We start from the raw sequence: 22,648 nt of genomic DNA, 5'->3' as shown, positions 1-22,648 counted from the left end.
TTTAAATACTCTTAAATTAGCAGTCAATCTTTACAACGGTACTGTTTTGTTTTTATAAGGGGGAGGGGGGGGGAGATGGAGCCCATCTGAAATTTGAAGGCAGTACATGATTAGCAAGGTTGAATCTGATGCCAGCTGAAACAGATGCCGAAGGAAGAACTTAACGTTCTTTGTGTCGAAATGCCAGCATAATTTTCTGAAAAGTTGGCACGGTTAACAAATTTAGTAACAGATACCAGCGTCTGCTGATCGGCTTCAGAATCATCTTGAGGAAAGGAAATGGGGCTGCAGGGTCGGTGGGAGGTTGGCTCTTCCCCGGCTGTTCATTGTGCAAGTCAGTAGCACAGTCCATTGTCGTGAATGGGTACAGTTTCCCTTTTGGGGGGTTTCCTATGAAAAGGGACTGTGTAATGAATGCCAACGGAGAGAGCTTTTCTTGGCTTTCTAGGTCATGGAAATCCAGCATGCACTTTGACCCCCCCCCCCCCCCCCATGATGGCTGTCTACACTGTATTTGGTTTCACCTACTCTGAATGATAGTGTTTTGTTTTCTGCCCTAAATACACTGCTATCACTGGAAAAAGTGATTGTGTGTGTCATGGAGGGATATTTTGTCCTTGTAGTAACCCAGGCAAGAACAAGTTTGTGAATGGAGAGCAGGAGATAGAGAGAGAGAGAGAGACTAGTAAAAGCACCATTGGGCAGTGTGCTGGAAGAGACAGCTGTAGGCAGCCAGGGCTGGTTCAAGGGTATCTGATGTCCTAGGCAAACCTTTCACTATACCGCCCTCTCCCCGGGGTGGTTGGACCCTCCCCCCCTCATGTCCAGTATCTCCTTTCCTACTTCCTCCTTTCTGGGATGTCCAGCCATGCCTATTTCACTGCTGCAGCTTTCCTCACCGTTGCTACGTCTCTCCACCAGGCCAGCTCAAGGCCTGCCGTATCCTGCTGCATAGAGAATGACACGGGGACAAATTTTTCTCCCGTCCCCACGGTAACTCATTGTTCCATCCTGGCGAGTTATTTTCCTGTCCCTGACCTATTCCTGCAAGCTCCGTCCTCATCTGTACAAGCCTCAAACACTTTAAAATCATAGGCCTTGTGCAGTTAAGGCAGAGCTTACAGGAATGGGGCAGGGACAGGAACAGTGAGAAAACTCACGGGGAAGGGATGGGAAAATTGAGTTCCTGTGGGAACAGGGACAAATTTGTCCCCATGTCATTCTCTGTTCCTGCACGCTGGTCACTTCTGCTGCTTCCAGATTTTGTGCCATCCTAGCTGGACACTCGGTTCACCTAGTGATGGAACCAGCCCTGTACGCAGCCCCCCGAGAGAAAAAGAGCATATCTATGGGAGACTACAGGACAACATTGGGAGAAATTGGTATAATTCTGGGAAGCGGACAGAGGAAGCAGTGCAAAAACGTGCATCTTTGCCCGGTGAGAGTGTTATGCACTGGCGTTTATGGAAAACGGCCGCTGCAAAGCACTCGGTTGTGAGGTGTGTAAATTCTGTGATCCTAAAGTGTCAGTGACAGGTTTGTTTCTGTGGTTGTAAATGTGCCTGTACTGTCTAAAAGCTGCAGCAAGTCATTCATTCACCCTGACAGATAGAAAACTGTATCACCCAGTATGAGTTCTGCATAAAAATGGCTTTCTTCTCGCGGGCGGGCTAGAGGGAACCACAGATGATGGTCCCAGAGGATTGATGTCTTGGTTAGGGATGCCATTTGGTTCCAAATCCAAGGAAATGAGCTTAATGGTTAGAGCAGCTTGCTGAGAGCCTGGTTCAAATGCCACTGCAGCTCCTTAACCCTTTGTTGCCTCGGGTACAAATTTAGGGGTCTTTTTACTAAGCTGAGGTAAGCACTAACCTGCTTCCCATAGCTTAAAATGCCTTACCGTGGAGTGCGCTCATGCATCCCATGTGCAAAAAAATAATTGTATTTTTTAGTGCTGGGGTGGGTCAGAAGTGGAGAGTAGACACGGTTAGCACATGAGCCTTTGTATCCTACAAAATAGGTGGTGTGGGGGCTCATGTGCTAATGACCACGCACTAACAGGAAAACTAGTGTGTGCTGTTAACTAGATAAAAAAAATAGAAAAATTGGCCATTTAACCCATGAGGAAAAATTAGCCTTAATTCATGGGACTGAACTGCTTAAACACGCGTAAGGAGGGGAGTATAAAGTAGGCACTCAGCCCTAGTTAAATTTTCAGAGGTCAATTTAGGAGCACAGCTCTAAGCTAGGAGCATAAATCTAGAATTTGACTAGTTTTGCTGAGATTTTTTTTTTTTTTTTTTACTAAAGAATGCACATTGGCTTCCTGTCAACCACAAAATAACTTATAAACAGGCACTCATTACGTTCAAAGTTTTACAATTCAACGTGCCGCTATTCCTAGACCGAGTTATTATTCCGTACTCTCCAGAGCTTACAGGAAGGGGGCAGGGCCAAGGACAATGACAAAACTTGCGGGGACGGGGACAGATTTGTCCCTGTGTCATTCTCCAATGTTAGGCATCATGTGATAGGAGCATATCTTTTGTAGAATAGAGCCTAAGAAGATGGGGGCCTATCTCCCAATTAATTTTTTTTTTCAATTATGAGCTTCTTATTTAGACGCCTCTTATAGAACTACCCCCTAGGGGTGTCTGTTGCTAGACTTCTCCCTCCCCTCCTCCCCCGGCCTTCTGGGGTTGTGGACATTGTCTTCCCTGCATTGCCAGTCCCAGATCTGTTGATTTTCTAGCATTTTATACTGACATGAAGTACGAAGAAGACAAGCTAATCTAATCTAATCTAAACCTTAAGTTTATATACCGCATCATCTCCATGAGAATGGAGCTCGACACGGTTTACAAGAACTTAAAAATAGCTAATTGTTCAGAAGATCTCCTAAACTTTGCAGCACGTAGTTCTAATAGGTTTTTTTTGTTCTGGAATTTTTGCACCTTCAATGTGCTGTTTTATTGAACCATCCTTAAAATTAAAAAAAATGCAATACATGATGGAGATATTAAAAGTTTAATTGATTAAATTGTAAGTAAAGTCTTATGTTTGATCCCAGGAAGCTACTGAAATTAGCCCATGGCTGACTTTTGGGTTTCCCTTTCCTGACGTTGGCATGGTTTTGTAGGTCGGGAAAGGGGTGAGAAGCACACAGCGGCATGTTGACAGATATGCTTTTCCCCCTCCCCTTATAGCTGCAGGTAGCTCATCCAGGTGCACATCATTTAAATGATTGATGCTTTAAATTTCAGAACAGTTTAATATTTGAAAACAATGTCTACATCCTTGTAACGTGTGCTTTCAAGGCTACAGAAGTCCCTTCTTCAGGTGACTTTTCTGGAATGTTAATAATTTCCGATGCCTTTGCTAATGTCTGCTCTGAAAGACTCATGAAGCACCAAGGAGGGCTTAGGCTCTTGCTTTCTGATTCCGATCTTCATTCTTAACTGGTTCTCTTCATGACAGAAAGGGAAGGACATTGATGGAGCTGCGCTTTGCACAGGAGGCCCTTAAATCATCAGCTAATGTGAAAATTGAGAGAGATTCGGGCCGCTAAGGAAGCTGTATAGCGTAGCACTTGAGCTGTAATGAGAGAGAGCATTTATCCGAAGCACTTGGTGTCTGCTCTCTTTGGATTAGACTTGTAAAAGTGTAAGGGAAAAAGGACGGTGTCTAGGATCAATCTGAGGGCTTTGATCAAAGAGTTTATCCGTCTGCGATATGCCCATTTTCTTCTTGTGAAATGGTATGAGTGCTGTGAAAATGCGGTTGTGACTTATGTAGCATTTTTTGGGCCAGTGGTACCAGCAGCCGGGGGCATAGACCTTCATTTTCTCTTGCAATTAATGGGGAAAAAAATCAGTTGTTTCCTATATTAAATTAACTCCCTCCCTTTCCCCTTTTGTTTTTAATTTAGTATCAGCAGGGTACATGAGCTTGCATGCATCTATGAAGCTGAAAGCTATGCCATCGGTAGTTTCACTACCAGCAGGGCCTCCCAAGGTGGACAGGTTTCAGTGGAGATGTCTGACTAGTGATGTACAACCCATCTGGGCAAGAGCAGATGGGCAGTGTTGGAGGTGGAGGATCGGGTTTGATGCAACAACAGTGACATCGAATTTATACTGCACAGAAAAAAGGCCCAGCAATCTACTTCTGTATTCTGCAACAAAAACTTGATGATTTTCATCAAGTTGCTAAGACTTGAACACGAGTTGATGTCACCTAACATACATGCATCAGAAGGGTGGATTTGATTTAAATCAAATCGATTTAAATCACTAGTCAGAAAGACTTGAATGGTTTTCTACAGAGAGATTTTTGCTGTGAAGAAGCAAGTTATCTCTGCAGACACAAATTCACAGTTTTGAGAAATGCAAGACCAAGCATCTGTGATCATACGTTCTAGTTAGAAAAATTGACAGTGACTTCGTGAAAGGATTAATAGAATTTATTTACCAAAAAATCTAAATATTCCATGAATTTGCAACCTCATTCAGAAACAAAAAAAATTCAACAGAACTGCAGTGATATGTTGAACAAGGAACAAAAGCAAAAAAACCAAAACCTGCAGGAATGGTGTACAAGACACCAAGTCTTTAATAAAAAAAACATAAATGTGAACATGAAACAGTTTGTATCCAAGAAGGTTGGTCAATCCGGACCCGACACAGTCCGTGCTTCGAAGAAACACTCCTTCCTCAGGGTCCAAAAAAGTATCATATACTGGGGAACCTATGAATGGCAACTGGAAATAGCGATGTTGTAGACAACTTAGAAGGAGCTTACCCAGCCTGCTAAGTTGTCTACAACATCGCTCTTTCTAGTTGTCCATCCATAAGGTTCCCCAGTATATGATACTTTTTTGGACCCTTGATGAAGAAGTGTTTCCTTGAAACATGGACCATGTCTGGTCCGGGTTCACCAACCTTCTTGGATACAAACTGGTTTCATGTTCACATGTTTGTTTATTAAAGACTTGGCGTCTTGTACACCATTCCTGCAGAATTTGGGTTTTTTATTTATACAGCCTCATACTATATAATTAAAAACGAATCCTTATTTCATAGTGAATAGTTTTTGGCCTATAATGTGTCTTAAATAGAAAACAATCCAATTTAAATTTTTAAAAAAATCTAATTTAAGTAAAACCATTAAAAAAAAAAATCATTGATTTTTATCCACCCTGAGTATCGGTAACCTTCAGTTTGAGAAGAAAGTGGCATAGCTTGGGAGAAAGGAAATTAATAGAAGATCCTAAAAAAAGCTTCTTGAAAAAGTTATTTTGTTTGCCAGTTCTAGCCAGGTGTGGCTCTGTAAATAATGGGTCTGATATTCAAAATGATTTAAACAGCCAGAAAAGGTTCTTGCTTTTTCAAATAACCTGTCCAAGGCTACGGAGGCCAATGGTACCAATGAAGATGCCACCTAGGTTGAAACCAGCTATTTTGTGGGTGTTTCAAGGCCATCGGTACCTAGCTGGTTAAATTCTGATTTTCAGCACTTACTCTAAGTACATCCACCCTGGTGGAAAAATGACCTTAGCGTGCAGGAAAGACCCTGAAAGGACATGCTAAGGTCATTTTGTTGAAAGGCCTTTTAGATTGTAAGTCCTTGAGGGATAAGAAACACCTCTTATACCTGATTGTAACTTGCTAAATCCAAAATCCTTTCCCTTCCCCCTTCCGTTTTCCAAATATTAATTTTTATTTTTCTGAAGAGATCCATTTCAGTATGAAGCAGTGATCTCAAACTCAAACCCTTTGTAGGGCCACATTTTGAATTTGTAGGTACTTGGAGGGCCGCAGAAAAAAATAGTTAATGTCTTATTAAAGAAATACAATTTTGCATGAGGTAAAACTCTTCATAGTTTATAAATCTTTCCTATTGGCCAAGTCTTAATAATAATATTGTCATTTGTAGCTAAAGAGACATATGATCAAGAAACTGTTTTATTTTACTTTTGTGATTATGATAAACATACCGAGGGCCTCAAAATAGGACCTGGCGGGCCGCATGTGGCCCCCGGGCCGCAAGTTTGAGACCACTGGTATGAAGTGTTCCCCCTTAAAAATATTATTTGCTTGTTAAGCTACCTAGACCTAGATACCAACATAAATATGTTATAGCTTAACTAGATCTTGATTGTATAATTTTAGTAACATCTTTGCAAAACACCTGGTAGATGTTTACTTTAGAAATTTTGTACATCTGCTTCTTTAACTGTTTAATGGGGCATAAAATGCAACATAATTTATCTATTAATTTTTATTCTGTGTAAGGTGATCTCATGTTTTTAAAAAGCAACTTGAAAAGCTGCTGTCTGCTATATAAATAGTAAGCTGGAACTGATGCCGATTAAAATTTGCATTCATTTTTACAGATTTTTTGAAAAAAAAAAAATCCACCGTATCATTATTAAATAGCATATTATCTGGAAGAAGATATTTGCAGTAGTTTCTCTTTTAACATATATAGAAATAGCAATTAACATACTAATAATTTTCAGCTTACTCCACTGAAGCTTGATTAATCACAGAATACTGTGAAAGCCTTTGCTAACTATGCTAAATTTATATACTGACTATTCCTACTACTTCTAATCACTTGTATAGCACTATCAGGCATATGCAGTGCTGTGCACCAAAACATGGAAAAGAGAGTCCCTGCTTGAACGAGCTTACAGTCTAGTTAAGACAGATAAACCAGATAAAAAGGTGCATCTATACACAGTTCTCAGGTGGGGCAATTACAGAGGAAATAAGACAGACATTGGTGCTTAGCCCGGTGGGTTAGAGATTGAAATTGAAAGCAGCTTCAAAGAAGTGGGCTTTGAGTCTGACTTTGAATACTGCCAGGATGGAGCTTGACACACCAAGTCAGGCATTTTGTTCCAGGCATATGATGCTGCAAAGTAGAATGGACAGAGTCTGCATTTGGCCATAGAGATACCCGAGTGGTAAGGCATTTTTAGCTGCAGCTTAGTAAAAGGACCACAAGTCTGTACCTGAATATAAGAGTTGTCAAACTGGGACAGACCGAAGGTCCATCAAGCCCAGTATAACAGTAACATTTCAGAGCTGATACTGTGATGTCATAATGCCTCATTCCGCCAATGCCTAAGAGCCAAACTCATCAGTGATGTCACAATGGCTTGATTGTCCTATACTTGGCTCACATAAGGATATAAACATAAGAATTGCCATACTGGGACAGACCAAAGGTCCCTCATCCTGTTTCCAACAGTGGCCAAACCAGGTCACAAATACCTAGCAAGATCCCAGAATGTAAAACAGATTTTATGCTGCTTATCCTAGAAATAAGCAGTCATTGGATGCTGTGTGTTGCCATCTTGGCAGTGATACATAAATCTTCTTCTAATTGGTGGGAACTGTTTGGCTAGTTTTTAAAATGTGTTCTCAGTGTCTCTAGAATGGCTCTCATTTTAGTCAAACTAGTAGGCCATGCTTCCAAACACAGAAAGCACAATGTTCACCCGGTGGCGACCAGTGTTTTCCATATATGGAAATATGACACCTACCTGTAGTCTTGCAAGACTGCCGCTAGGGGCACTATTTTGTCAGCAGCACCAGAGTGGCTAGTAATGATGGGGCATCACCCCTGGTCCAGCATGGAAATTGAAGGTAATGAATAAAATGACGAGAGACCTAGTGAAGCTTGAAGAATGGTCTGAAATTTAGCAACTATAACTTAATACAAAAAAAATGCAAGGTCATGCATTTGGGCTGCATAAAAACCTGAAGGAACGGTACAGTTTAGGGGGTGCACGAACAGGTTGAAAATATGACGGTGAAAGCTAGAAGGTTGCTAGAGTACATAGGAGGAGGTATGGCCAGCAGGAAAAAGGAGGCATTGAAACTCCTGTATAAGACTCTGGTGTACAATTTTGGAGACCTCACACGATGGAGTCAGTTAAGAGGAAGACTAATAAAATGGCGTATGGGAACAGACTTAAAGATCTCAATATGTATACTTTGAAGGAAAGGCAGGAGAGGGGAGATATGATGGAGATGTTTAAATACCCTACATGGCAAAAATGTGCATGAGTCGAGTCTCTTTCAATTGAAAGGAAGCTCTGGAATGAGAGGGCATAGGATGAAGTTAAGAGGTGATAGACTCCTGAGTAACCTAAGGAAATACTTTTTTACAGAAAGGGTGGTAGATGCCCCTGTCTCCCAGAAGAGGTGGTGGAGACAAGAGACTGTGTTTGAATTCAAGAAGGCATGGGTTAGGCACATGGGTCTCTTAAAGAGAGGAAGAGATAATGGTTACTGTGGATGGGCAGACTGGATGAGCTATTTGGCTTTTATCTGCCATCATGTTTCTGTGTTTAAGTTGTTGAGGTCTTTTTGGTTTGGATGATATGGGTTTCTCTCATCAGCTGCATCACTGATATTGTAAACTCGATCTACAACATCTCCCTCACTTTCTGACTTGCTCTCTTCTAAAGACAGCTGCTCTCTCTCTCTCTCTCTCTGGGGGAGGGGGTATGGGGAGCTCAGGACACTATGGCTCCAGGGTGATGGATGAAGGAATGTCTGGATATGCGATTGCAGATGCATGCTTGCCAGTTCGACATTTGCAAGAGTCCACCATGCAGAAGTAGCAGTTGCTTGAGTGATTGGTGGGGTTCCCATCAAATTTTTGGGATAGCATAGCTCATGATTCTTTTCCTCTCTGTACCATCTTGTAGCAGAAGAAAATGAAATTGGGGTAATGAAAGCAACTAAATTTATTTCACCTACGACTAATGTGTACTCTTGCAAAATATTTCATATATAATATATTTTCAAATAACATTGAAAATTTTTAATTTTAAATTTTAAAAAAGTTTAATATTCTAAGAAATCTTATAGCAGAAATTTCCACCATCCTAGTGAAACACAAAATTATCTTTCCTTCCCGAGTTTTTGGGCTGTGCTCGCATGTGAAGTGAGGTGCCCAGGATTTCTCTTGATCCCCAGCAGGCATGCTTAAATATGCCTTGTAGACATCACACATCTCAGTAGATGCTTCTGTGGAGTGGTTTTCCCTCGTCTTTATAAATTGGCCGCATAGGTAGCAAAATGCATCTGCCGGATGTTTGCGCTTTAGAAATAGGGGCCCCTAAGCCTAATCGGCTTGGAATCAATTTGGAATGTTCTGCAGAAAAGTTATGTTTCAAAATATCAAAGCAAGGTTTGAGGGGAATGATGACCGTTTTGTATACTTTGTGGCATAGGCAATTAAAAAACACTTATTACCCAGGAACAAAACAAAAAAATTTTTTTTTTGTTACGTGGTGTAATGCTGTTTGGTCTACGGTGTACAATGCCCACAGCTTAATATGCTTCTATGCAAATAAGGATCCATGGAATTGAATTGTATAAGCTTCTGTAGGAATCCCAAATGTTACATATACAAACAGATGTGTTATGCTTTTGTTTGTTTTATTGTATTCAAAGTGGGCAAATTTGACTTGTAAATAGTATATAAAATCCCATCTTTAATTTGCTTTCCTTTCTAGGGACTTGTGAATCCATGCATTACAATGAAGTGCATTTTATAAAGTCTCTTTAGACCTACCCTTTTTACTGTGGCATTCCCTTGACGTTGAAAGCCAAGTATAAAAGCCACAGTTGAGGTAAGTGCGTAATAATTCTAAATATATATTAGAATGATGATACTTCTACACGCGAATGGATAATCCAGGTAGAGAAAGGGGCAATTAAGTCTGCACATATGAAGTCTCCTGAATATTTTGCCAAATAGCTAACTGAGCGTGATAGCTTTTGTAAAATATGTATAAGGAAAATGTAGTTTGCAGAATGTAAAGCCGTAACTGTTATTTTAAAAGGAATGCACACAAATGGAAAGATAAATATATGGTGCTAAAACTACTTTGCCTCCTTCCACGCTACCTGCAATTCCGACAAAATTTTTGTAAATCCGGGTTCAGACCGGATCCTAATGTAACGGATGTAAACCGCCTAGAACTCTTTGGGTATGGCGGGATATAAGAACCTAATAATAATAATAATAATATGGTGGAAGTGTTGTCAATCTTGTTTGGCATCTGATTTTATATCAAAGCCTGTACTGGGAAAAGACCTCAAACGCCCAAGTATTTTTTGAAAAGTCTACTTTTGGGAAAAAAAACCCCACTTTAAAGAGGCTTGAATATTACTGGTCAAAAAACCAGTCTATCTTTTTTTTTTTCTTCTTCTTTATGTGTGATATTTAAATTTAGGCTCTTAAACCACATCCAAATATTTACCCAGCACCACAGATTCATAAAAAAATGGAGAAAAGACCTCCGTGTCTAATACGGGTACAAAAACTCACTGCCCATCTAGACAAGCCACTCTCAAAATACCAATAGGAGGTGAAGCTGGTTAACTTACGCTCAATTCCCTGATGAAGCTTGGTTGCGAAACAGGGAGCCCTGTTGGAGATTGTGGAGATACACAGCAAGCGGTGAGGAATTTTTAGTCGCTGTGCCTGTGGCTCAGGCTCCACTGTGCGGGTTTTTTCTTGCTTCTACACCCCAATATTATGATGAAGATTGAACACTACATTTGCAAAGATAAGTGTGATGTTATTGTGATACATTACAGAAGTAATTGATGTTTAATAATATTTTTCCACTTATCTTGGAGTTTTTGACCAAGGATGCGTCTACCTGCCTCAAAATTGGTATTTTGAGAGCGGCTTGTCTATATGGGCAGTGAGTTTTTGCAGCCGTATTAGACACTGAGGTCTTTTCTCCATTTTTTTATGCATGTAAATCTGTGGAGCTGGGTAAATATTTGGATGTAGTTTAAGAGCATTTAATTTTTGGACATCCTTTCTTGTTTGGGAGTTTTTTATATTTAAATTTATTTCATGTGCACGTGCAAGCGGTAACTAATACAGTCTGTATATGAGCAGTGTGTGAATATATCGATGTTGTTTCAATGGACAGATTTAGCCATTATTCATCTTAAAATATAGCAAAGCACTTAAGTTGCTCCCAACGGAACTCAGGCCAGTCCGTTTCGATCTGGGATGGCTTTTTCAGTGGAAGTTCTGGGTCTCTATAAATCGATTAATAACTGCTGTTGCTGCTTTATTCTGACCGATTTATTATGTACTTGACTCAATACTGCTGCTCTGCTGGCGCTATTCCCACATGTAAGCAGTGACATAACGAGGGGGGAGGTGCATAGGGGGTGGTACCCCCTTTCTTCTTCTCCGTCCCCACTCCTTCCCTGTCTCCCCCACTACACATATGCACCCCTTCCCTTTCCACTTACCTCTTTAACTTCACCGGCATGAGCAGCATCACCAACCTGCTGCCTGCACCGGCTTCAGCTTCTGATGTCATTTCCTGGTCCCGGAACTTCAGAGGGAGAGCTGAGGCTGGCGTGAGCTGCAGGTTGTAGATGCTGCTTATGTCGGCAAAGAGAGATACAGGGGAGGGGGAAGAAAGAAGGCACATGCATGGTGAGGAAGGGGTGGGGAAGGAGTTGAAGGATGGAGAGGTGCCCCCACCAAGATGACGCCCGGGATGGTCCACATCCCTCTTCTCTCTTACTATGCCACTGCATGTAAGTACTGATTTTATAGCCTGCTAGTATAAATTCAGGATTTTCAAATGTATTAAAAATTTTTATACCGCTCAATCAAAATTGTAATGCCCAGAAAACCAATTACCAATTAAGGAACCAAGCTAAAGCTCTCCAAAATTTTTGGGTGGCTTTAAAAACTAGAGGTAAGCAAAACAGTACCCTCAACTGCTTGATCTAACCTCTGGTCCAAAGGTACCATTACGCCAGTTTCAGAACAGATGTAAATGCTGATGCCGGTTTTTTTTAGGGGTTTTTTTTTTTTGGGGGGGGGTGGTTTCTCCTGTGTTTTGCCATTGCAAAATTGATCAGGATTGAAAAGTATGCATTTATTTTCGATGGAAGGAAGTGACGTCATCGGGGAAGATGGCAGCGTAGTCTTTATGCTCTGTCTCTGGCCGTAGCAAACCCCTATAATTGTGCTAGTTTGTGGCAGTTCCAGTCTCTGTCATCAGTTAGCTACATCTTGCTGGTGTCCTGCAGGGTTCGATGACATTGAAAAGAAAAGTAGAGATATACCAGGGGACAGCGAAATCAGGAGCACCAGGGCCACATGGTGTCAGCCTGATGGAAGAAGATGGTGTTGGGCATTTGGCTCTTATCCTAATGGATCCCGACTCAGAGGGTATGGTGCAGCAGGAGCTTGTCACAAAAGCTGATCTTCGCGCTTATGTGGAAGAAGTGACATCGGAAATCGCCTTGGTTAAGCTGCAGAGTAGTGACACGATCCAGGACTTATAGAATGAATCTCCAGGATATGGGTACCCGAATGGAGGGGGTCGAGACTCAAATGGATGCAGTGGAGGAGGTGGCGACGCAGAAAGGACTAGAGGAGGCACAATTGGATTTGGAGATGTTTATGGATTAAATTGAGGACCCGGAGATCCCCATCTGTTGTAACAACTTGTGGGTGCGGTGCCTACCAGAATCGGCTGATTATTTTGATGCGAAGGAAGTGATGACTAGGCTAGCCCGGTGGTTGCTACAAGATAATACTCTGGACCCCCAAATCGAGAAAGCTCATCGGGCACTGGGCCCTCACTTGCAGGACTGGCCCAGAGACATAGTTGTCTGTTTCCAAAGCTTTGCATTGAAAGAACGGATGCTACAGAGGGCATATACCTTGGGATTTGGAATGGGGTCCATATTGAACCAGGATTTGACGACTGGTACTTTGCAAAGTAGATGGGCCTTCAGAGAGGTGATTCGAGCCATGACCCACACCAATTTGAAATAATGTTGGACTTTTCCTTTTGGATTAGTACTCACAGTGAATGGAGTTTATATATTCTCCGTTTCTGGGGGTGGTTGAATGCTTTTGTGGGTCTTGGGACTATAGAGTGAGTGTTGTGGCTGGTGTGGTGGGGGAATGACTGCAGTGAGGGGTGGGGGTTTCTGGGATGATGGGCTGGACTTTGGGAAAAGTGGGGGTGTAATTGCGGAGTTTAGCTGACATGGGTTTCGGATTGGGTAAGAGTTCTTTCAGGAGAGTAGAGGGTTTTGCTGAATCAGTTGGCATTTAAAGGTGGTGTCTTATAATATGAGGGGCCTTAACTCTTCTTATTTGGATAATTCTGGTCCCACTGAAGGCTTTGAGGAAATTTTTAGAGGAGCTTAATGCTGTCGATGTTTGACAGTGGCTTAATCCTTTGGGAAATGACTATACGTTCTATTTGCCCGTACATCATTCTTACTCCTGAACTGATTATATTTTCTTGGAGAAAAAGTTGTTGTTTTCCATTGGGGATTCAGGGATAGAGTCTATAACTTGGTCTGATCATGCTGCAGTGTGGGTAACCTTACGGAGACGGTGTGTGGATCTGAGGATTCGCTATTGGCGCTTGAATGATTGTTAGCAGACCCAGGCTTAGCTTCACAGATTAGGGGCTTTGTGGAAGAATATTTATTTATTCGTTATTTCCATTTGTTACATACATGACTAAATATAGGTTACATCACAATATTGCATAAATAAACTGAAACAAAAACTTTACCACTGATCTAGTCAACATAATTGAGGCTGTCTTGCACCTTAATGTGAGAGAAAACCAAAAAATTCCAGGAAATTATACATAATATTATCGCAACAGGCAGAGAAAAAAGGCCCTAACTATTAAATGTCACATTTTAACGTCAGCCACTGTATTAGTCTGAAATTTTCTCAAGTAAAAATTTATCTTTTAGGGAATTCTCTTAATTAATGGATCCACAAATATATATATAATTATTTCCATAAGATACTAAACATTTATTTGGAAATTTAAGGAAGAAAGTAGCTCCTATTTCCAAAACCTTACGCTTAAGCTGTAGGAACTGTTTCCTCCGAAATTGCGTCTATCTGGCAACATCAGGAAAAACTCTTAATTGCTGACTGCAAAACAAGCCCTGATTTTTAACAAAATACAATTTAAGAATAGCTTGCTTTTCTAATTCTGTCTTAAATATAACAAAGAAAGTTGCACGCTTAGTTCTACTATCTTTAGATGATTCTAAAAATTGAGAAATATTTAAACTATCAGGATATACTAAATGATCAATTTCTCCTTCATCAGCGATACTCTTGGAGCTGCTGGGGAAATAATACAGATTATCAAGTGTAAACAATTCCACCTGAGCATATTGAAGAACATCTCTCATATACAATCTCAAGAGCTCCAACGGAGCTAGATAATAGGAAATTGGAAAATTCAAGAACCTAAGATTTTTAGCTCTCATTGAGTTTTCCATTTTCTCCAACTGAGCATGCAATGATATACTGTCTTTAATATTGGATATAGCTGTCTTTTGCAGTGTGTTTACTGAAGAGTCTAATTTATCCAATTTACTTCCAAATAAAGTCAATTGGGTCTCATGTTCAGTTACTTTTGAAGTTATCTCCGATGAAAATTGACAATGTTTAGAGACAGTACCTTGTAATAAGGTTACAATCCAATTAACCACTAGCCAGACATCTTATAAGGTAATTGTTTTATCTTTAGGAAGATTTGTATTTGACTCCAGTAACATTTGAACTGGAGTCAAACATTATGCACCTGTTGTTTCTGTGCATTGTTTAGAAGAATCTATACTTGAGTCGAAATCAAGTAATTGTAAGGGAGAAGAAACTTTCCCATCATAGGAGACCGAATCTATTCTCCCTTCAGAGTTTAAAACTGGTTGAAGAGGTGGTGACGGTTCCCCTGAGGACAGGGAGACTGACTGAGAAGATAAGTTTACTTTATTATCCAGGGATGGTAATGGTAGCAGAAGAAGATGGAATTATCTTCGCTTTTCTTTTTCCCATGCTGTTAAACACCAATAATCTATTTATTTATTCGATTTTTAGCCCGTCCTCCCAAAGGAGCCCAGAACGGGTTACAAAGTACATCCATAATAATCCAGACAGAGCAGAGATGACAGTTTACATAAATTACAAAATAGACATGACAATAAAACATACGTACTAAGTAGCATCTGGTGAAATTAAGTGACAGGTGCATTGACTGGGTGGCATTTCAGGTTGAATGACTTTAAGGCGCTGGGTTAGTAAAGAAGAAGGTTTTCACGGCCTTCCTGAAGTTCCAGAGTCCATCTAGTGATCTGACAGATGGAGGGATTGTGTGCCAAAGTTTGGGTATGAAATGTGAGTAGGAGCGTTTGCGGGCGGTTTCAGTTTCCTCTGCTCCCTGCTCAAAAGGGGTGTGTCCTGCCCCTTTGGCCATGCCCCTTTGAACTAGCGCCAATGGGCTCAAGTCCGCGGGCCATATGCCATGGCTTGTAGGTCTTTTAAGAGGCCAAGAAAGACCTCTCCTCTCGGCACCGGTCACAATAGCTGGCCACGGGAGTGCCTGTTAACGATCTCCAAGTGCACTCTGGAGCAAAAGGGGTGCTCAGGGTGGATAAGGCCATAGCGGAGAGACTGAATTCTTTGCTTTGGTCTTTATGGAAGAATATATAAGAGATCTACCTGAACCAGAAATAGTTTTCAAGGAACTGAAAGAAATCTCGGTGAACCAGGAAGACATACTAAGCCAAATTGACAATTTAGAATGATAAATCATAAGGACCAGATGGTATACACTTTGGGGTACTGAAAAAATTCAAATATGAAATTGCTGATCTGCTGTTAGTGATCTGTAACCTGTTGATAAAATTATCTATAGTACATAAGGATTGGAGGATGCCCAATGTTACGTCAATTTTTAAAAAGGGTCCCAGGTGAGATCTGGGAAATTACAGACGGGTAAACCTGACTTCAATGCTGGGCAAAATAGTGGAAAAGATTTGATTATAAAAATAAATAAATAAATAAATTGTGGAACAAATAGACAAACATGATTTAATGGGAGAGAGCCAGCAAGGGTTTAGGCAAGAGGGGTCTTTCCTCACCAATTTGCTTGACTTCTTTAAAGTTATTAATAAACATTTGGATAAAGATGAGGCAATTGATGTTGTGTATCTAGATTTTTAGAAAGCTTTTGACAAAGTTCTTCATGAGAGGCTCCTGAGAAAATTAGAGTCACGGGATAGGAGGCAGTGTTCAGTTGTGACTTATGAATTGGTTAATCGTCAGAAAACAGAGGGTAGGGTTAAATGGAGGGTAAATAGTGGAGTGCCACAGGGATCTGTTTAGGACCAGTGCTATTTAAATTATTTATAAATGATTTTGGAAATTGGAAAGATGACTGAGGTGATTATGTTTGCAGATGACACTAAACTGTTCAAAGTGTTAAAATGCATGCATACTGTGAAAAATTGCAGACAGACCTTAGGAAATTGGAAGACTAGACGTCCAAGTGGCAGATGAAATTTAATGTGGACAAATGCAAATTAATCACATTGGGAAGAATAACCCAAATTTTAGTTACCAGATGCTAGGGTCCACTTGGGGGGGTCAGCACCCGAGAAAAAGATCTGGGTGTCTTTGTAGGCAATATGCTGAAACCTTCCACCCAATGTTCAGTGGCAGCCAAAAAAGCAAACAAGATGCTAGAAATTATTAGAAAAGTGATGGTAAACAAGACTAAGAATATTATAATGCCTCTGTATCGCTCCATGATGCAACCTTACCTTGAGTATTGCGTTCAATTCTGGTCAGAACTAGAAAAGGTTCAAAAAAGAGCAACCAAGATGATAAAAGGGATGAAACACCTCTCATACGAGGAAAGGCTAAAGAGGCTAGGGCTATTTAGCTTGAAAAAGAAACAGCTGAGGGAAGATCTGATTGAAGTCTACAAAATTCTGAGTGATGTAGAACTAGTACAAGTGGAGCAATTTTTTTTTTTTTTTACTGCATTAAAAATTACAAAGACTAGGTGACACTTGATGAAGTTACAGGGAGATAATTTTAAAACCAACACATTGACAGAGGATGTAGCCGGTTTTAAATGTAGCTGGTTTTAAAATAGGTTTGGACATGTTCCTGGAGGAAAAGTCCATAGTCTTCTATTGAGGCAGAGAAACATGGCGGAAGCCACTGCTTGCCCTGGATTGGTAGCATGGAGTGTTGCTACTATTTGTTTTTTTGCCAGGTACTTGTGACCTGGATTGGCCACCGTGAAGACTGGATACTTGACTTATGTTCTTTATGCAGATAACAAATTCTAAGAGACTGTACAAGGAGATCAGGATTATTACAAAATTTAAGTTGGCCTAATTCAGAGCTAGACATAGCCTACTAAACATAAGAACATAAGAATTGCCGCTGCTGGGTCAGACCAGTGGTCCATCGTGCCCAGCAGTTCACTCCCGCAGTGGCCCTTAGGTCAAAGACCAGTGCTGTAACTGAGACTAGCCTTACCTGCGTACGTTCTGGTTCAGCAGGAACTTGTCTAACTTTGTTTTGAATCCCTGGAGGATGTTTTCCCCTATAACAGCCTCCGGAAGAGCGTTCCAGTTTTCTACCACTCTCTGGGTGAAGAAGAACTGCTTTACGTTTTAACTTTAGAGAGTGCCCTCTCGTTCTCTCTACCTTGGAGAGGGTGAACAACCTCTCTTTATCTACTAAGTCTATTCCCTTCATTATCTTGAATGTTTCGATCATGTCTCCTCTCAATCTCCTCTTGTCAAGGGAGAAGAGGCCCAGTTTCTCTAATTTCTCACTGTACGGCAACTCCTCCAGCCCCTTAACCATTTTAGTCGCACTTCTCTGGACCCTTTCGAGTAGTACTGTGTCCTTCTTCATGTATGGTGACCAGTGCTGGATGCAGTATTCCAGGTGAGGGTGTACCATGGCCGGGTACAGCGGCATGATAACCTTCTCCGATCTTCAGCATAAATATTCCTCAAAGAGAATGGATTTAGCCATCTTTCTAAAAAAAATAATAATAATAAGTTTATAGGACCGTGAAGTTCTATGCGGTTTACAATGATTAAAAGATGCTACAGATTGAGTAGAATTAACAAAGCTAAGGGCTAGTGATAAACAGCTTTAGAGATCAGATATTGTGGACTAAGATTGTATAAGTCAGTTACCTAAATACTTCAGGAACAGATAAGTTTTAAGGTTTTTCCTAAATTCCCCATAAGCCATTCCACAAATGCACCACAGCAATTCCACAGGAGATGGAGATCTTGGGCTGGTCTCTGTTGAACAGTGCAAGTCCATTCAGATCAGTGACTAATGAATGAGAACTAATTTGCTGTTATCGCCTGTTAGTAATACAACACAATCCAGTGTTTGTTACTGTGAGTTGTTTTGTAAAGCTGAATGCTCTTGGCACGTCAAAACTTGTGTGTTGTCCTTAATTACAGACTAGTGCATATCTCGGCAGCAAGGGTTGACCTTGCATGTTGGATTTCTGACATGGTTTTCTGAGAACCGTGTTCTGTCTTGTTTCTCGTACAACTATTTTGCACGAAATGTGAGTCACCTTTGGAAGGGCACAAAAAGTTAAATCCACTAAGGAAGACCAAAACCAATCTTTTGCATTGTTACTAAACACAGACTAAAACCAGCAATAGATAGACTCCCCCCTCACTAGGCAAACCCAAAGTTTCCTCAACACCATGTCAAGAAAAATGCACTTTCATTAGGGAAGGGGGAGGGGGGGACACTCTGCCCCATAATTCCACAGGCAAATTTTTACTTTTTTTTTGCCATTTATGGGTTTCTAGAGCTGCGTATGCTTGTGAAAACATCTCATTTCTGCCGGCCGGCTGTCAGCCTGGTTTTGATGCCGCCATAAAATGCTGAATGATTGTTTGTGTGCATGTTTACTCCGGGTAGAGCAAATGCACCATAAATCACATCTCATTTCCAAGGTGATCCTGACAGAAAGATAATATACAAAATCTGGCACAGCATGGCGCAGGGGCAGTGATATATCTGCTCTGTGTTTCTAGAGGATACTTTCATTTTAGAGGCATTAGTAACTCGGGTAGACTTTTTTTTGTTGTTGTCGTTTGAGACGTGGAGAATAAGTGAATGGAACAGGGAAGAATTTGATTGGTGCAGATCGCTCGCGTCTCCCCCTCTTTCATCCCCCATCCCACTCACTTTGTTAATAAAAGTACCTCAGAATGAGAGAGAGAGAAAGTGTGATCAAATGTATGAACTTTTTGCTTGGTTATTTCATGTAGTTTATAGCAGACATTACTTAACAAACGAGACTGTGGAAATACAGTGTCCTGCTTTTATTCAACAAATCCTTTAAAATTGCAATAAAAATGCAAAATCCACATTTGTGATAGAGCAGTGGTCTCAAACGTGTGGCCCGGGGGCCACATGCGGCCCGCCAGATACTATTTTGAGGCCCTCGGTATGTTTATCATAATCAGAAAAGTAAAATAAAACAGTTCTTGATCATATGTCTCTTTAGCTATAAATGACAATATTATTATTAATACTTAGCTAAAAGGGAAGATTTATAAACTATAAAGAGTTTTACCTCATGCAAAATTGTCATTTGTTTAATAAGACATTAACTATTTTTTTTCTGCGGCCCTCCAAGGACCTACAAATTCAAAATGTGGCCCTGAAAAGGGTTTGAGTTTGAGACCACTGTGATAGAGGGACCCTCCGGCACAAATGTGGATTTTGTATTTTTATTGCACTTTTAAAGGATTTGTTGAATAAAAGCAGCGTCAAGAACATTTGTATTTTCACAAGTCTCATTTGCTTGGACTGTCCTTCTCCTGTGGAAATTCGGGTCATCTTCTTTTGCTGAGACTTAATCTAACCTCACATTCTGGACTCTGCCTAAAGAGAATGACACGGGGACAAATTTTCCCCATCTCCACGGAAACTCATTTTCCCATCCTATTCTCTACACTGTACCACTCTAGAAATCATAATGTAGTGAAAGTGAGCCAAGTAAAGGACAATCGAGCCGTTGTGACATCACTGATGAAGTTGGCTCTTAGGCATTGGTGGAATGAGGCATTATGATATCACAATACCAGCTCTGGTTATCAGAGGCTGAAACTTTTCACACTATTTAGTTATTCAATTTTCTATACTGTTCTCCCAAGTAGAGAATGACACGGGGACAAATTTTTCCCCATCTCCACGGAAGCTCATTTTCCCATCCCCATGAGTTATTTTCCTGTCCCTGCCCCATTCCTGCAAGCTCTGTCCTCATCTGCACAAGCCTCAAAAATGCTTTAAAATCATAAGTGTTTCGAGGGCTTGTGCAGTAAGGCAGAGATTACAGGAATGGGACAGGGAGAGAGCCAAAACTCGCGGGGACGGGTTGGGGAAATTGAGTTCCTGTCCCCGTGTCATTCTCTATCTGCCTACACAGAAAATGGCAATTCCAGAGGGGATTTTTTGTTTGTTCCTTCATTGCAGGACTGCCGTTGTCATTCTTCCTCGGCTTGGTTTTCTCCTTCTCTCCTTCCTCTCTTTATAAAAATCTGTTATCCTACCCACACGATTCCTTTTTTTTTTTTTTCTCTCCATTGTTGAAGGCAAAATGATTCTGCTCTTAAATATCTCTTTTCAATACTGCTTGAAAAGTGATGTTTCTTACTGTTCCTCAACAAGTCAGGTGAAGTGCTTCTTGCAAAGTGGCTTTTGAGAACCAGTTGCTAATCACTGGTGAACTTCGAACCTTGAGATAGGACTGAGCCCACTTCCCAAGTCACATAGACCTGGTTATCTTTTAAATTTGGAGAAAAAGGTTCGCACCCACTCACCCAGATGTGCAGGAGAATGGGAAGTTCATACCCAATGCCTGCTATTTCAGCTTCAATACGTGTGGCTGCCTCCATAGTCTGCATGAACTAAGTCAGCGTTTAGTATGTGGGTGGTGGGAGGGGGAGGCATCGAGCAATGTTCTCTTTTTGTGGGGCGCATGAGCTTTCTGTTTTTCTAGCATCAAGTGGGTGGAGGAGGAGACGTTTGTCTCCGTGCATGATTGCTCATAGCAAATCAAAGACCAGGTGGTCAGAGGGGAAGTGTCTTTTTTGGAAAGCAGGATCAATCGGCTTCACAGGGATAGGGTGGATGATTATTTGAACATGAAGAACTATGCAAGAGTCTGCAAGGCATGAGACCCTCAAACCAGTTATCTCCTTGTGGGGCCTGATTTCTAGGTTAGGACATTAGATAAGATTGTGAACCCACCTCTTCTACGAGAAGCACACTGGTTAACCATCGCACATTGGACTACATATAAAATTATTTTGCTCGTTTTTAAAATGAAACATACGCGCTCACCAGCTTTTCTCGATAAACTCATTATTTCCTACTCCTCATCACGGACCCTTAGATCAGTAGACCAGAATTTATTGACTGTCCCTCCAATGAACTTTATTACATTAGAAATACAAACTTTGCCGTTACAGCCCCAACTCTAAGGAATGCCATGCCATTTCACCTTCGCCAAGAGAATTCTCTGGATAAATTCAAAACCAAACTCAAAACTCTTATTTCAAGACACATTCCATAGCACTTAACAATACTCAACAGTAACTCACTCCACAAAAAGAACCGCTTCTATGAAGCAACACCCTTCCCTCATGTTTTTCTCTCCTCCCCTCATAACTTCAATTACTTTTATTTTTATGATGTAATTATAAACTTTCCCCTCCCACTCTCCTCTAAGTCCACATATGTAATTGTCTTCGTCTACTTCATGTTTTACCTATTTCTTTTTTACCCTGTTTTTTTTTCGTTTGTTTTTAATTTACTACTATGCTTTTAGCTTTGTAAGCCAGCCAGCTATATGTTGATAGTCGGTCTATTAAAATGTAAATAAACTTGGAAACTTGGGCAGACGGGGAAAAATGCTTGAGTACCTGAATAAATTCACGTAAACCATTCTGAGCTCCCCTGGGAGAACGGTATAGAAAATTGAAAAATAAATAAGAATGCCTAGTGACGCCTAACTGAATTCCGCACGAAACTTAATTGCTTTTAATTGGTGTGGTAATTGACCACATTTAAAAGAAAAACACAATTTCTGTTTCACAAGGAATATTTTGCAGCGCCTGATATCTATAATAATGAACTACTTTTCCGAATCTGACTTCACCCAGGTACTCTATGCCTTAGTCCTCTCCTGCATGGACTACTGCAATGCGTTATTCAACAGTCTCATGGCAAAGAACATACAATGTCTCCAGCATGTACAAAATGTGGCAATCGGACTTCAAAAAAAAAAATCTCCTTGCCCGCAACCTTGTCCCCAGCATTCTATCGTCGTTTCACTGGCTGCCTGTAGCCAAATGTTGTATCTTCAAGGGCCTGATGCTAGCGTTCAGATCCTTACATGACATGGCACCGGGTTACATGACGACCAAGTTTGCTCCATAAGTGCCTAACAGGTTCCTCCACTCCTAGGATGAAATACGCCTCAAAATGCCCTCTGGTTGTGCCCTTCACCTACAAACCACCAAACGACGTTCCTACTCCCACTTCATACCAACTCACTGAAATTCTGCCCCCATGGATTATATTCCTTGAAGGACTCCTCAACTTAGGAAAGCAATAACAAAAAAATACTTGTTCACTTAACTCCCCCATCCACGACGGATAGATTACAAAGAAATGTATATTGATGCAAGATCCTCAATATATGTCGCGTTAGGATAAAAACTTATAATGA

General features: G+C 40.9%; 1 protein-coding gene across 6 annotated transcripts in view; it reads left to right on the top strand.

Moving 5' to 3' along the window:
• The window catches only part of FOXP1 (forkhead box P1), an 825,883-nt gene that overhangs the window by 195,468 nt on the left and 607,767 nt on the right, over nucleotides 1-22,648 (top strand). For all 6 annotated transcript variants that reach the window (XM_033926373.1, XM_033926372.1, XM_033926366.1 and 3 more), the window contains one exon: nucleotides 9,539-9,655. The gene's annotated coding sequence lies outside the window, so the exon portion shown is untranslated. The remainder of the gene's footprint in view (nucleotides 1-9,538; nucleotides 9,656-22,648) is intronic.

This window comes from Geotrypetes seraphini, chromosome 17 (genome assembly GCF_902459505.1).
Source record: "Geotrypetes seraphini chromosome 17, aGeoSer1.1, whole genome shotgun sequence".
In the NCBI taxonomy this organism is placed as follows: Eukaryota; Metazoa; Chordata; class Amphibia; order Gymnophiona; family Dermophiidae; genus Geotrypetes; species Geotrypetes seraphini.
This window is presented reverse-complemented; position numbering and strand designations above follow the sequence as displayed.